A 17,966-nucleotide genomic window follows, 5' to 3' on the forward strand; every position below is an offset into this window, starting at 1 on the left:
CTATGAAAATACCTGCGAAGCAAATGCAAGTCCAATGATGTAACATATAACTGATATCCCAACAAGCAACATTACTTTTCGCTTCTGATTTTTACGGAAAATGTGTGGAAAACTATCCAAAAGTGTTGTATGTACAGTTGTCACTGTGGAAATCTGAAAAAAAAAAATTTCATGCTATCTGTAATCATATATCTGTGAATTGTATTTGCAAAACATTTAAATGTATAATTATCATAAATAAATTAAATCATAAATTAAATAAAGTTTTATAAAACGTTTATCATTATATATACAGAAAAGTGTCATAGGATACAGATAACTCTATATTTATTTTGTCAGTCAGGGGCAACGCTGGACTGTTCTAATATTTCTAAAAGCAAACAAATAAAAGGTTTAAAGAAATTTTTAAATAAATATAAAACAAGATTGCATTTGTGAACAAGGGCAACATTGTGGCAATATACGCCCGTCACAGAAGCTTTTGAGAGATGTGGGCATTATAGATATGCATATAGGAGATATATTCTGGGCAATATCTGGATATATTACCATCTATAGTGATTTTTTTATCTGAACTTTGACCCCTATATGTGACCTTGACCTTAGCCGCAGAGACCTAAATTTTGTGCTTGACATCTGCCTCACAATCCTGAACATTTATGCCAAGTTATATTGAAATCCCTCAATGCATGTAGAAGTTTTGCTCTGGCCTAGCATTTTTCAATGACCTCTAAATGTGACCTTGACCTTTGACCTAGAGACCTGGTTCATGCACGGGACATGGCTTCTCATAGTGGTGAACATTTGTAGTTTCATTAGAATCCCTCCATATGTGTAGGAGATATGCTCTGGACAAAATCTCTATATTTTATCATCTTAAGTGACCTTGGCAATCATCTTTAGTGACCTTGACCTTTCATATATTAATCTAAATTACATGTTTCACACCAGTAGTCATGTTAATGACCATTTGTTTTCAATGCCTCAATAAATGATGACTAAATGGTCCCAATACACATTTTCATATTTTTATCTGAACTTTGACCTATGTGTGACCTTGACCTTTGCGGCAGGGACCTAAATGTTGCATGCGACACTCTGCCTCACAATAGTGACCATTTGTGCCAAGTTATATTGAAATCTTTCTATGCATGTAAAAGTTTTGCTCCGGACAAATGTTTTTCAATGACCTCCAAGTGTGACCTTGACCTTTGACCTAGAGGCCTGGTTCATGTGCGTGACACGGCTGCTCATAGTGGTGAACATTTCTATGAAGTTTCATTAAAATTCCTCCATGAGTGAAGGAGATATGCTCCAGACAAAAATTGGACACCGCAAGCCCAGGCGCCAGGCAGGGCTGAAACTATAATACAACCCGTTTTTCAAATGGGCGTATAAAAAGGGCAACATTGTCGCAAAATAGGCCCGTCACAAAAGCTTTTGAAAGAGATGTGGGCATTATAGATATGCATATAGAAAATATGCTCTGGGAAATATCTGGAAACAAGATATGTTTGTAAAACATGTATGCCAATTAGTCATGTGATCAGATTATTATTACTGACTTTTGACCAGTGAACAAAAAATCAATAAGGGTTATATCTACTTGTCATGACTAGTCACTAGGTAATAATTATTGTGACAGCATAGGTTGTGTGCTGCAATTTTATGACAACGTTATTACAAATCTTACCAAATAATATATGCATACGTTTAATGATCCATGTAGGCCTCATTAATGACAGCCAAGTTGTTTTATTACATTAGACCTTCAAATGTGTATACGAAAAGCATTTTTAGTTTAATATAAAAATATCAACCAAGGCAACTCGAGTTGTTGAGTTATTGGTCAGAAACCGTCTTCAAGTACAAGGTCAATATAACACTGACCCCCTGACCAAAAACCAATAGGGGTCATCAACTGGCCAAGACCAATGCACCTAAAAAGTTTGAGGGCCAGCAGGTATGGGCTTGTTAAGTTATTGATCGCAAAACGTTTTCACCTACAAGGTTAATATGACCTTGACCTTTGACCCTTAGACCCAAAAAATCAATAGGAGTCATCTAATTGTCAAGTCAAATGAACCTAAGAAGTTTTAGGGCCAACTGCTCATGGGTTGTCAAGTTATTGATCATCAACCGTTTTTACCTACAAGATAAATATGACCTTGACCCCTTGACCCCAAAATCAAGAGGGTTCATCTTCTGGTCATAAACAATCATCATATCAATTTTGATGTTCCTAGGCCTAAGCCTTTTTTAGTTATTGATCGGAAACCGTTCTTACCTACAAGGTCAATGTGACCTTGACCTTTGACCTCTTGACCCAACAAGAGCTGTCACAGGAGACAGCGAAGCTCGACTAATAAAATACTGGACGCAGTAAGGAGGACAAAACTATGAAAGAAAAATCAATTATGTATAATCATGTATTAAGTTATAGTAAAAAAATAATATTTGTTAACATAAATTCAAAGATCAAGGGGAATAATTCTAGAAATAGTCATGCTAGAGTTATGGACCTTGTCAAACAACATTTGTGTAATGATAAGAAATACATTTGAAGTTTGAAGTAGATACCTTAAAAAGTAAAGAAGTTATTATATTTCTTAAAGAAAATCCTAAGTTCAAAGAGAGATAAATGTGTAATATTACTTCAAGAGTTATGAACATTGTCACATTAAATGTAATTGATGATAAGGAATAAGTATTTGAAGTTTGAGGTAGATACCTTTAAAAATAAAAAAAGTTATAATAAAAAAAAACATTTTTCTAGTAAAAAAATCTAAGTTAATTGGGAGATAATTCTTGCAATATTGGTGCTAGAGTTATGAACCTTGTCACATAAGATGTGGATGATGATAACGTAAATATATTTGAAGTATGAAGTTGATCCCTTTAGAAATAAATAAGTAACAGTAAAGAAAATATTTTTTATGGAAAATTCAAAGGGAGATAAATCTGAAAATATTGGTGCTAGAGTTATGAACCTTGTCACATAAGATGGGGATGATGATAACATAAATATATTTGAAGTATGAGGTTGATCCCTTAAGAAATAAAGAAGAAACAGTAAGAAATAGTACTTTTTGAAGAAATTCTAAGTTCAAGGGGAGATAAATCTGAAAATATTGGTGCTAGAGTTATGAACCTTGTCATAATAAGATGGGGATGATGATAAGGTACATATATTTGAAGTATGAGGTTGATCCCTTAAGAAATAAAGAAGTAACAGTAAAAAATAGTATTTTTTAAGGAAAATTCTAAGTTCAAGGGGAGATAAATCTGAAAATATTGGTGCTAGACTTATGAACTTTGTCACATAAGATGGGGATGATGATAAGGTACATATATTTGAAGTATGAGGTTGATCCCTTAAGAAATAAAGAAGTAACAGTAAAAAATAGTATTTTTTAAGGAAAATTCTAAGTTCAAGGGGAGATAACTCTGAAAATATTGGTGCTAGAGTTATAAACCTTGTCACATATGATGTGGTTGATGATAAGGAACATATATTTGAAGTTTGAAGTTGATACCTTAAGAAATGACAAAGTTATAGTGAAAAATATTTTACTGCACCAAAACTTTAATCTAAAATCTGGACGCGGACGCCGACGCCGGGGCGAGTAGGACAGCTCTCCATATACTTCGTATAGTCGAGCTAAAAATCAATAGGGGTCATCTACTTGTCATGACCAATCATCATACCAAGTTTGAAGTTCCTAGGTCTAAGTTTGAAGTTCCTAGGTCTAAGTGTTCTTTAGTTATCACTCGGAAACCATTTGGTCTACGGACTGACAGACCGACAGACAGACAAATGCAAAGCAATATACTCTTCTTTGAAGTCTGGATATTTTATCAACTCTAGTGACCTTGACCTAAATTACATGTGTCACACTTGTAGTCATGATAGTTATCATTTGTGTTATAATCCATCAATAAATGAGGACTAATTATGGTCCCCATTCACAAACTTTGACCTCTCTAAGTGACCTTGACTTTGGCAGCTGGGACCTCACAATAGTGACCATTTGTGCCAAGTTACATTAAAAAAACCCAATGAATGTAGATGTTTCGCTCTGAACAAGCGTTTTTCAAGTACCTCTAAGTGTGACCTTAACTTTTATTGTAGAGACTTGGTTCATGCATGTGACACTGCTTCTCATAGGGGTGAACATTTCTATGACATTTCATTAGAATTCCATCATGCGTTGAGGAGATATGCTTTGGACAAAATTTCTACATTTTATCATCTTAAGTGACCTTCACCTTGCATACATTAACCTTAATTACATGTTTCACACCATTACTTATGATAATGACCATTTGTGTTTCAATCCCTCAATAAATGATGACAAAATGGTCCAAATACACATTTTCATATTTTTATCTGAACTTTGACACCTATATGTGACCTTGACCTTGGCTACAGGGACCTAAATTTTGCATGTGAAACTCCATTTACAATGATGAACATTTGTGCCAAGTTATACTGAAATCCCTCTATGCATGTAGATGTTATTCTCTAAACAAGCAAGTGTTTTTCAATGACCTCTAAGTGTGACCTTAATCTAATACATGCGAGTGACACTGCCTCTCATAGTGGCGAACATTTGTATGAAATTTTTATTAGAATCCCTCCATTTGTGTAGGAGATATGCTCAGGACAAAATTTCTACATTTTATCATCTTTAGTGACCTTCACCTTGCATATATTAACTTAATCACATATTTCAAACCACTAGTCATGATAATGACCATTTGTGTTTCAATCCAACAATAAATGATGACTAAATGGTCTGAATACACATCTTCATATTTTTATCTGAACTTTGACCCCTACGTGTGACCTTAACCTTGTCTGCAGTGACATTTCGCCTCAAAATGGTGAACATATGTGCCAAGTTTTATTGAAATCCCTCTATGCATGTAGAGATTTGGTCTAGACAAGGGTTTTTCAATGACCTCAAAGTGTGATATTGACCTTTGACCTAGAGACCTGTTGCGCTTGATCCAGCTTCTCATATGGGTGAACATATCTGTGAAATTTCAGTAAAATTCCTCCATGCGTGTAGGAGATATGCTCCTGTCAAAAAATTGATGCCTCCTGCCCAGCTGCCCGCAGGAGGAAACAATAATTTGACCCGTTTTTCAAATAGGCATTGAAAATGCTATGCCATCACATTAATACAACATTCAACAGAGTGTAGGAACAGAAGATTTTTTCTGTTTCTAGACAACTGAACATTGCCAAAGCAGTTGAGTCTAGTGATTTGGTGGTCAAGATCATATTTCACATGGCCTAAATAACTGTACATCAAAGGAAAAGACAGTAAGTCACATCATCAAAATTTAGGTCAGCTGATATCAAAGTTCAATTAACATCTTAATCTGTGCACATGGTCCAAATTTCATAGCTGTACCTCAAAGAACAAGAAAGTAGGTCATTTGTCAAAATCTAAGTCAGCTGATACTTAAAATCAATTTAAAATCTCAAACTGAGCACACGGTCCAAATCTTATGGTTGTACATCAAATGACAATAAAGTACGTCACTGTCCCCTTGGGCTGGGCAAAATTTTAACCCAAGGTTTAATTCAAACAATCTTGATACAGACAATGTTTCATATAAAATATGTAAGCTGTAGCTTTCTCCTATTCAGAAAACATTTGTTTTAGTTTCCGTTTTTACTGTGTGTACACAGTGAAAATCAATGACCCTGGTGTGGGGCCAATTTTGACCCCAGGGCTAATATTTGAACAATCTTGGTAGAGGTATACTGCACAATGTTTCATGCCAAATATCTCACCTCCAGCTTTGTCAATTCAGAGAAAAACATTTAAAAGTTTTAAGGAAAAACTATGACCCCCTGGGGCGAGGCAAATTTTGACAATAGGCGCAAAATTTGTATAACTTTGGTAGAGGACCTACAGATGACATTATTTACCAAATATCAAAGCTCTTACCCTTGTACCTTCAGGCAAGAAGATTTTTTAGGTTTTCACTATATGTACATAATGAAAATAAATGGCCCCTGGGTGGGGCCAATTTTGACCACCAAAGGGCTATAATTCAACAATTAACAATCTTGTTAAAGGTAATGCCTTATGCAAAATATTAATGCTCTAGGCCTTGTGGTTCTTTACAGGAAGATTTTTTACTTTATAATCTATAGAACAAATGCAGGCATATATGCACACACACACACATATGAATCGCTATATACACCGCAATGCAGATGCTGCAGTGGCATAAAAAGAAACTCACAGTGTCCCTTTGGGCAGAGCAAAATTTTGACAGTAAGGCTTTAATTTCTACAATATTCAGAGCTCCAGATAATTTTTTTGGCCAAGGGGTTTTTACCCCTCAAAATTTAGAGTGAGGGGTAAAATGCAAATTCTGAAAAACTTAAGTGGTAAAATCTGTCAAAAAAGCATTTTGCATTTTTTATAAACAAATTAAACTTATTGTTTTTGTTTGTTTGTTTGTTTATTTTCTTTTTATAGGAAAACCTTAACAAATTAAATACTGATTCAATGTGAAACAATACAAAACATGCCATGTAAAGTCAGACTTCCAGAGTATACTGGAACTCAAGTTTAGGATACACAGCAAAATTATTAGGGCTTCTATTTTCAAAATTTGGAAGTCAAAGACTTCAAAATCTCTGACATTGGAAGTCACATTATATAGGTAAAGAAGGAAAAGTATTGATTTTCTTAAGTCAAAGGCCAAAATGAAGGAGTAAATGACTCCCAAAGTAAACTTCCACTAGTGGAAGCCCTGAAATTATTTTACTTTCTAGGAGTCAATGTTTTTCTTTCTTTATTTCTGTTGGCATGTACCTTAATTACAGTTGAAATTAGAATAAAAGAAAAATAAACAAGATTTTTTTTATCTTTCCTTAAAAAAATGTATTGGTCTGAGAGAAAATTGTCCGTAACTGTAGACTGGGTACGAAAATATTGAGTACAAAACTGCAGGTGAAAAACATGTTATTTTGTTCAAACAACAAAAGTGAAAGAAAATAAAATATATTTTTGTTTATATTGAGGCATAAGCATGTCAATAGATGCCTTAATAAACTTAATACTGTGTTAACTCCTACGATGATTATCTGGCTTAATTTCACAGGTTGACCTACGGAGTTACCTCCCTTCTGTATTTCCTGCTACTTTCGTTTTTAACATGCTTTGTTGACAACAGAATTTTTAGTTTTCATTGAAATAAATTGAAATATATTGTATTTTTATGATCAAAACATCTTCTTTTTACATATCAAATGTTTACACTTTTATTCTTTCACGCATAAATTTTGACATACGAGCGTATTTTCATTTTGTTGTGCGTAACTTTGACGCACGAATTTTGAAAGTGATGCGTATTTTAGATTTTCTATGCGTATTTTACGCTTATACGCACGCTATCTGGAGCTCTGAATATTGATACAATGTTACATGTAAAATATCTAAGCTTTAGTTTTCTCCTTTTCAGAAAACATTTTCTTTTAGTTTCTGTTTAATGAATATAAAGAATACTCATGACCCTAGGCAGAGCTTACATTGTCCCTGAGTCATAAATTGAGCAATCTTTGTAGAAATTCACTATGTTTCATGCCAAATCTCTAATCACAAGCCTTTGAAGCTTGAGAGGATAATTTTCCCGTAAGATTTACATTCAGATTTACATAATTATGTTTGTCATGAAAATCTTTGCCCCCTTGAGCAGGGACAATTTCAACACATTATTTGAACAAATATGATGTTCAAAGGTTTTTTTTATTTTTAACTTTAGTGGCCCCTAAAAGGGGCTAATCAAATTAATATGAGCAAACTTGATAAGTGACTACCTAAGAAAGCTATAGACAAAATTTGGTGATCATCCATCAATTGGTTCTGTAGGAGACGTTTAAAGGTATTTCTATTTTTAGCTTTAGCGGCCCCTAAAAGGGGCCAATCAAATTAATATGAGCAAACTTCGTTGATAAAAGACTACCTAAGAATGCTACAGACAAATAGGTGAACATCTATGAATTATTTCAGTAGGAAATGATGTTCAAAGGTGTTTCAATTTTTAGCTTTAGTGGTCCATAAAAGGGGCCAAACAAATTAATATGAGCAAACTTGATAAAAGGCTACCCAAGAATGTTACACACAAAGTTTGGTGATCATCCATCAATTATTTCAGTAGAAAATGGTGTTTTTTCTATTTAAGGTTAATCAGTGCCTAAAAGGGGCCAATCAAATTAATATGAGCAAACTTGATAAAAGACTACCCAAGAATGCTACATAAAAAATTTGGATGTTTTAATGTATTTCTATTTTTAGCTTTAGCAGCCCTTAAAAGGGGCCACTAAAATTAATATGAGCAAACTTGATAAAACACTAACTAAGAATGCTACAGACATAGTTTGGTGATCATTCATCGATAAATTCTGTAGAAGCAGACATTTAAAGGTTTTTCTATTTTAACTTTTGCGGCCCCTAAAAGGGGCCAATCAAAATAATATGAGCAATCTTGATAAAAGGCTACCCAAAAATGCTACAGACAAAGTTTGATCATCCATCCATAAGTTCTGTAGAAGAAGATGTCTAAAGGTTTTTATATTTTTAACTCTAGAGATCCCTAAAAGGGGCCAATCAAATCAATATAAGCAAACTTGATAAAAGACTACCCAAGAATGCTACAGACAGTGCGATTATATCATGCCTCCATTCAGGGGCATAAAAAGAGATTTTGTTCAAAAAACTACATTATGACTTTTGGACATTGACAAAAGCATTTTGTTTGTTCACAAATGGTTATATTTCTTTCAGAATTCATACCAGAGTTATCGGTCTTTCAAATAGAACTTGAATTGAAATTCCGAATGCATAAATTAACTTTTAAGTAATTTCAGAAGATTTGTTTTTAAATAAATGCTGCAAGCAAAAAAGTTAGGTTCACAACAAGAGGGCCATGGTGGCCCTAATATCACTCACCTGATTATTGAGGCTCTGAATTAATATTGTTAGCAATGATAGAAAGGCAGATATAATGCAATAAACTGATATCATGACATTCATAGTAAATAAGGTTTTTCCATACATGCTGTGCTGTCACCCCAAATGACCCATATTCAACTTTGAGCTAGAAATCACACAAACAATCTTTCTGACCAATTTCCAGGATATTTGGGCTTAAATGTAACCTCTACAGTATTAACAAGGTTGTCCTATATTTGGGCTGTGTAACCTAGTTTTTGACCATTGATGAAACATAATTGAACTTAAGCTAGAAATCATCAAAACAACCTTTGGACCAAAACATTAGCCTCTAAAGTGTTAACAAGGTTTTTTCCATAATTTGGGCATTATGACCTCACTTTTTTACCCTATATGATCCATATTGGACCATGCCCTAAAAATCCCCTAAAAAACCTTTCTGACCAATTTTCAGGATATTTGGACCAAAACAATAACCTCTAGAGTGTTTTTCTATATATAGACTGTGTGACCTAGTTTTTTGACCCCAAATGACCCATATTTGAACTAGGAATCTTCAAAAACAATTTTCTGACCCATTTGAAGGATATTTAGACTGAAGCAGTTGCCCCTAGACACTAGAAGGGTAAAAAGGTTTTCCATACCGTATAACTGGTTATTTCTGCGGATAGCTAATTTCTGCAATATTTTGCGGGTCCCTTCCGACCGCAAAAATTATATTCCCAAATATTTTGTAGTTTTATATGTACTTTACCCCGTTTGTATCATAGTTTGGGGACCTTTCTGTTGAAAATGTGTCAGAGTTAAATCGTATACATATACATGCACAGTGCGTTAACTGGAGTGCAGGTATTAGTTACCTGCACTCCAGAGCATGCCCATTGATTGACTCATTTTTGCTTATTGAGACGGAAGAGAAAGGGAAAGCGACAGAAATATCATATTCAGATGCTCGGTCATTGGTTACTTTTTCTCGGGGTTTCATATTGTGACAACAGGGAACGTGTTTTTTATGTTTGACTATGATACCAAAGAGAAAGAACATCAAAACACTCAGCAATCTGATTAATACTCAGGGGCTATGCCCCCTCCTACAAATCAGATAGCCTCATGTTTCGTTGCTCTTTCTTTTACTTGTCACCTCAATTTACCTGTTAAATTAATCAATACACACACCAAGCTGGTAGCCTCTCGCTCTAGTGAAAATAGATGAAGACATGTGAGATGTTTATAATACGTTCTCGATGTAGTCAATTTATCACAATGGATTTTACATATAGTTTATTGTGTAATAAGTTTAGCAAGTTTACAGGCTGTAAACATGTTAGGTAGAAATTAAATTTCAAAAAGGTTTTTGATGAAAAACGCAGAAATTAAATTCGCAAAAATTAATATACCCATTTTCAGTCCCAAAACGCAAAAATTTGCACCCGCAGAATTAACCAGTTATACGGTATTTCTCTTGTGTGACCTAGTTTTTGCCTACAAATGACCCACCCATATTCAAAATTGCCCTAGAAATCATTAAAAAACAACATTTTGGCCAATTTCATGGATATTTCGACTGAAACAGTACCCCTGGAGTGTTAACTAGGTTTTTCCATATGAACCCCCAGGGTGGGGCCAATTTTTACAAGAGAGGCAAACTTTGAACAACTTTGTCAGGGAACTTATAAATGATATCATTTACCAAATATCTATAGCTCCTTGTCTTCAGAAAAGAAGATTTTTTTAAGTTTTTACAATATGTACATAATGAAAATCATTGACACACAGACACACTGACGGACCCCAGACAAATTGAGATCACAAAAGCTCATCTTGAGCATTTTTGTGCTCAGGTGAGCTAAATAGCCATGAATCAGTCAAGATCCATGCAAGAGATAAGAGAATGTTGTAGGGTAAATCCCGGTAAATATGGACAATGCGGTAAATACGGACGCGAGTAACATACATATCATCATCGTCACTTGACAAACCGTCTTGTCTATTGATGCCTATATCGCTTCTTTTAATATTCGTGTTCGAATATATCTAACAGTGATAATGTCATAAGGTATGTATGACGTCATATCCTTTCTTTAAACCAATAATCCTTGCTTCCAGGCTATTTTTTTTTTTCAACATTTTAATCGAAGGTATTCCAGTCTCCTTGGTTTTGAGGTCTTAGTTTTGAATGTATTGCATAGCCTTCTATTTAATTACATATATAATCGGTAAATAACATTTACTTTTTGAAAAAATGAACTTGCACAAGACATTTAAAGATTAAATAAATAAATATTTGCAATAAATAAATCATCCGTATTTTTCCTATGATTTTTCTTCAGTACTGAAAATACAGACAACCTGATCGAAGAGCAATTACAATATTCAATTTAAAAAAAATGAAGACATTTTCTTCAGATTCATTATTCCAATGCACAAAACTGACAATGTTTTAGAACAATAAACATCTACTCTTTGAAAAAAGTCCTTTATAATCAATGCACATGCGCTGAATTTCAAACAATTTTCATTATATTTTTATATTATTTCATTATCCCAATCATTCCTTTATAATATTATTGTAAAACCACACTCTTGTATTTATAAAAGTTTTACCCTGCGAGTGTTTTTGTACAGATAATTTGGATATTTGATATTTAAGTCTAACAGACATATGAGAATTACTTTGCCTACTGGCATGCGAGCAGTTCCCGTACAAAAATAGCAGTTACTTAAAAATTATTTTTTATTACGCTCACTCACCAAAAAATTGAATGTTACACGTCAATATTCGGCTCGTCACACAAATTATGGAAATTCCATTATGTTCTAAACATAAAATAACCCTTAGTTATGAGGCCTCATATGGGGTACCAAAATTATCCATAATTTTGTATGAAGAGAAGCAGTTCCCGTACATAAAATATTACCCATTATAATTATACAATGTTGTTATATAAGACCTATTTTTCATTTATAATTGTTGAAGAGACCATTCCTAGAGGTAGGTTGATGTAATTCAAGATGTAATGCGTAGACTAAACGCTGGTATCTATTACCCGGTACCGGTACCCCAACGCAATCACATGCAATGGCGTGCGTATATGTATGATATTTTACTCCTTAAAGCCATAAAATTATGTAATATAGTAACATAGGTCAAAATTCTGATAATTAAACAGGTTTTCATCGCATTGCCTACTTATCTGTTTGCAAGTGGTATTATTTGAAAACCATTTAACAGCCCTCATATGTAAGTAATTTTGCGCATGCGTTCAAGGTTGGAATCCCCAAAAGTTAACAAGGTCACGTTTTGACAACGCATAGGTGGGAGTAATTTAAAATGATTTTTTTTTATACGTACTGCCGAACTGACATTTAGATTATGTCTCTTTTATAAATCTGCTTGATTTGATACCAATTTTTAAAGAATGCAAGTAAAAATCAATCGTTTAAACGAAAAATACGGGTACTGCTTCTGTACGGGAACTGCTCGCAACGGTCTTAAAGTATCTATTAAACGACTGTCACAAATAATTGTCGTTTAAAAACGAATTGAATAACAATTGTAATCGTTTCAAAATCGGAAAGAAAAAAAAAAACAGTTTTCCGATCGTAATATTTATTGTGACATATTTTGTCAGAGCAATAACGTATCACAACACGGCATTTTGCACAGTTTTGTCATGTGCTCAGAGTGACGTCCTTTCCAAAAAATGATGTTGGAAAGAGAGAAAAAATGACAAACACTAATAAGACCAGATAAATTGAATGAGGAAATCGTGCATGGAATTGAGTCTGAGTAAATAGCAAATGTCATTGTTTGTAGACGAAATAAAATCGAGAAACGTACTGGACTAAACATTACAGAACCAAGCCTTTCATTGCTGATGGTGTAGGTGCTCATCTGATGCTTTATAAAATACATGTAGTACCCCATTAAATATGACCCTTCGACAAAAAAAAAAAAAAAATCCTAGGTCTTAAAACCTAACTGAATTTGAAATCGGGGTAGTGTGAAAACTAATTGCTGAAAAAATCACGAAGTTTAAAACTCATTGCATGAAAAATTATCTGGAGCTCTGGCTGATTCAAAAGTATGTTCAGCAGGAGATGTGTATGAACATATTAACAATATAGGACAATATGCTTTGTTTCATAGTCAAAATGACCGGTTAATAGTATTATGAGTGTAGATCACATTTGTACACAAATTTCTACTAAAAAACAAAAACAAACACATATTGATGACTTTTTTAAAAACAAGAGGGCCTTGATTGCCCTGAATCGCTCACCTGACACAACCGCATCCAAGCAATGTCTTAAACAAGCATCATGGCCAAGTTTGATGACAACTGAGTCAAACATGTCACCTCTACTGTGTTATAAAGATTTTTCCATATTTGGGCAATGTGACCTAATTTTTGACCGGACACAACCCATATTCGAACTTGACCTAGAAATCATCAAAACAACCTTCCTGACCAATTTCCAGGAAATTTGGATCAAAACTGCAGCCACTAGAGTGTTAAAAAGATTTTTCTATTTTTAGCTCCTGTGACCTTGTTTTTGACCGGACATGACCAATCTTAGCACTTGACCCAGAAATCATCAAAACAACCTTCCTGACAAATTTCCAGAATATTTGAATCAAAACTGCAGCCACTAGAGTGTAAACAAGCTTTTTCTATTTTTAGCTCCTGTGACCTAGTTTTTGACCGGAGATGACCCATCTTCGAACTTGACCCAGAAATCATCAAAACAACCTTCCTGACAAATTTCCAGAATATTTGAATCAATACTGCAGCCACTAGAGTGTTTACAAGATTTTTCTATTTTTAGCTCCTGTGACCTAGTTTTTGACCGGAGATAACCCATCATCAAACTTGACCTAGAAATCATCAAAACAACCTTCCTGACAAATTTCCAGAATATTTGGATGAAAACTGCAGCCCCTAATCTGTTAACAGGCTTTTCTATTTTTAGCTCCTGTGACCTAGTTTTTGACCGGAGATGACCCATCTTTGAACTTGACCTAGATATATCATCAAAACAACCTTCCTGACAAATTTCAAGAATATTTGGATGAAAACTGCAGCCTCTAGTGTTAACAAGCTTTTTCTATTTTTAGCTCTTGTGACCTAGTTTTTGACCGGAGATGACCCATCTTCGAACTTGACTTAGATATCATCTAAACAACCTTCCTGACAAATTTCCAGAATATTTGGATGAAAACTGCAGCCCCTAGAGTGTTAACAAGCTTTTTCTTTTTTTAGCTCCTGTGACCTAGTTTTTGACCGGAGATGACACATCTTCGAACTTGACCTAGATATCATCAAAACAACCTTCCTGACAAATTTCCAGAATATTTGGATGAAAACTGCAGCCACTAGAGTGTTAACAAGCTTTTTCAATTTTTAGCTCCTGTGACCTAGTTTTTGACCGAACATGACCGATCTTCAAACTTGACCTAGATATCATCAAAACAACCTTCCTGACAAATTTCCAGAATATTTGGATGAAAACTGCAGCCTCTAGAGAGTTAACAAGCTTTTTCTATTTTTAGCTCTTGTGACCTAGTTTTTGACCGGAGATGACCCATCTTCGAACTTTAACTAGAAATTATCAAAACAACTTTCCTGACAAATTTCCAGAATATTTGGATGAAAACTGCAGCTACTAGAGTGTTAACAATCTTTTTCTATTTTTAGCTCCTGTGACCTAGTTTTTGACCGGAGATGACCCTTCTTCGAACTTGACCTAGATATCATCAAAACAGCCTTCCTGACAAATTTCCATAATAATTGGATGAAAACTGCAGCCACTAGAGTGTTAACAATTTTTTTCTATTTTTAGCTTGACCCGAGATAACCCATCTTCGTACTCGATCTGTATTTCATTGAGACAAACATTCTGACAAAGTTTGATGATGATTCAATCAAAACTGTGACTGCTAGACTGTTAACAACCCAATTGTTAGAGTGTTAACAAGCTTTTTCTATTTTTAGCTCCTGTGACCGAGTTTTTGACCGGAGATGACCCATCTTCGAACTTGACCTAGATATCATTAAAACAGCCTTCCTGACAAATTTCCAGAATAATTGGATGAAAACTGCAGCCACTAGAGTGTTAACAAGCTTTTTCTATTTTTAGCTCCTGTACCCGAGATAACCCATCTTCGAACTCGATCTGTATTTCATTGAGACAAACATTCTGACAAAGTTTGATGATGATCCAATCGAAACTGTGACTGCTAGACTGTTAACAACCCAATTGTTGACGACGCACACCGGACATAGCCCCATCACTATACCTCACCTTGACCACTTCGTGGTCAGGTGAGCTAAAAAGGCATAAATGTAATTATGAAACTGTAATACATACATAATATTATACAGTTTTTGTTTTTATAAACTAGAAATGTGTCATCATGCCACGGATGCCCCCGCATGCAGCCAAAATTTCAGATGTTATAATATTTAGTTCCAAATTTGTTTGCACAAATTATTGTTTTCATTTTAAGTTCAAAGCCCTTTAAACTTTTCAGTGTTAACACAAACCATTTCATACAATATTCAAGGCACTGAAATTATTCAGTCTTAACCTTTTGAAAATAGCATATTTCATATTTGTAGCCAAAATAATGGCTATACATACATTTCCACAAAAGTATGAGTGCTGAAACAAAAAGTTCAAAAATTTTCCAATATTCAAGAAAGATAAGGTTGTCCAAAATCATTAAACCATGACCAAATTCAAACTTAAACTGCTTATTCCTAAGACGTATCTATATTATTTTCAAAGTGAAAGGGACATAACTCTGCCAAAAAATCATCGAACCATGACCAAATTCCAACTTGACCTGCCCATTCCTTTGACATATCCATATGTCAAATTTGAGTTGAATATGTAACACTGTTGGGTAGATAATGAACAGAAACTGCAAATTTCATATTATTTTCAAAGTGAAAGGGGCATTACTCTGCCAAAAATCATTGAACCATGACCAAATTCGAAATTGGCCTGGGCATTCCAGAAACATATCCATATGTCAAATTTGAGTTGAATGTGTTGTACTGTTGGGGAGATAATGAACGGAAACTGAAAATTTCATATTATTTACAAAGTAAAAGGGGCATAACTCTGCCAAAAATCATCGAACCATGACCAAATTCGAACTTTACCTGTATTTTCTCATGACATATCCATATGTCAAATTTGAGTTGAATGTGTTGTACCGTTGGGGAGATAATGAACGGAAACTGAAATTTCATATTATTTTCAAAGTAAAAGGGGCATAACTCTGCCAAAAATCATCAAACCATGACCAAATTCGAACTTGACCTGTATTTTCTCATGACATATCCATATGTCAAATTTGAGTTGAATGTGTTGTACCGTTTAGGAGATAATGAACGGAAACTGAAAATTTCATATTATTTTCAAAGTAAAAGGGGCATAACTCTGCCAAAAATCATCGAACCATGACCAAATTCGAACTTGACCTGTATTTTCTCATGACATATCCATATGTCAAATTTAAGTTGAATGTGTTGTACCGCTGGGGAGATAATGAACGGAAACTGATGATGACGGAATGACAGAATGACGGAATGACGGAATGACGGAAGGACGGAATGACGGAAGGACGGAAGGACGGAACAGGGTAACACTATATGCCCCGGCCATTACATGGCGGGGGCATAAAAAGATGTTATTATATCTATGACTTGTAATATAAACAAGAGGGCCATCATGGCCCTCAGTCGCTCACCAGAAACAACTGTTTTTCAGTGTTATTTTTCAAAGAACTTGCTGAAAGACCAGTCCAGCTCAACTTTTACTTGCCCTTCTAATTATTGAAATATTTTGCCCTAATATTTTAGAGGCTTTGTTAGAAATATCTATGTTGCAAGTGTGTTCCCATGAGACTATGTAGAATGAAATAATGCAGAATAAACAGGTCTAGGATTTCATGATATTTACAGTCTGTAAATTTTTGGACGAGCCATAATTTTACAGATTTTTGTATCTGTAAATTTACAGACATTAAGTAAGAAAATAGTAGAAGCTGCATTAAAATTCAAAACCACAGGTTAAAATTAATAAGGTTACATACTATATGATTAAATGTAACAGTATGGTGAGATTCAAAACAATATGATGACTTTTAATTTTCACTTTTATTAAATATTTTAAAATCATCATACAAAGATGAAACTCACCACATTACCTTTGTAAATATAAACAATCAATAAAAAAAACAAGTCAGAAGCTGCGGATTTTAGTGTAAAACTAAAAACAGCAAATTTCACATGGAATATAGATTTATAAATTACGGACAGTCCATAAATATCATGAAATACTAGACCTGATAAATGACCACTACAGCAGGGTTAATTTTGATGGCACATTTTTTCTTTATAACTTTTGTAAAATTAATGAATACACAAAATGTCACATGCAAAATATGTAAGGTGTTTACAGTATGGGACAACAAACATTTTATTTGAGGGCAAATTCGTGCCCAATCGGTAAAATTATGGAGCTTTGGTTACAGGTAGCGTCTGTCTTTCGGAACGGTATTCGTAAAAATTACCGCTGTGTCGCGATTGATTATAAAGGGATTGACAATACAAACAATCGACTTACCTTCCACGTCTGGATAGTAGCCAAGCTAGGAATTGCCTACTTCTTCTAGTTATAAATTACACTAACATGCCAAACTGTCAAGTGCAACACACTAGTTCCAAACTTCCGTCAACTCCCGTAACCAGTACCATACAGTACTACAAAACTCTAAAGTTTATGCATCCCGATTTGAATGATTTGTCTTTATTTTCAGTAATACAAACTGTGCACGTCATTTTAATAACCAAAAATTCCTTACGAAAAACTTGCTTCGGAGCATTATCATTTTGCTTGGATTTCTCAGTTGTTTCAGCATTCGCCGATTGATTTGGTTGGAAAACCTCATTTGGTATAGGCGCAGAG

At 34.3% G+C, this 17,966-nt stretch overlaps 1 pseudogene; it reads right to left on the reverse strand.

Annotated features, from left to right (window-relative positions):
• The window catches only part of LOC132723965 (sodium- and chloride-dependent glycine transporter 1-like), a 108,463-nt pseudogene that overhangs the window by 65,749 nt on the left and 24,748 nt on the right, over positions 1–17,966 (reverse strand).

This window comes from Ruditapes philippinarum, unplaced genomic scaffold (genome assembly GCF_026571515.1).
Source record: "Ruditapes philippinarum isolate M1 unplaced genomic scaffold, ASM2657151v2 ctg329_1_1_1_1, whole genome shotgun sequence".
In the NCBI taxonomy this organism is placed as follows: Eukaryota; Metazoa; Mollusca; class Bivalvia; order Venerida; family Veneridae; genus Ruditapes; species Ruditapes philippinarum.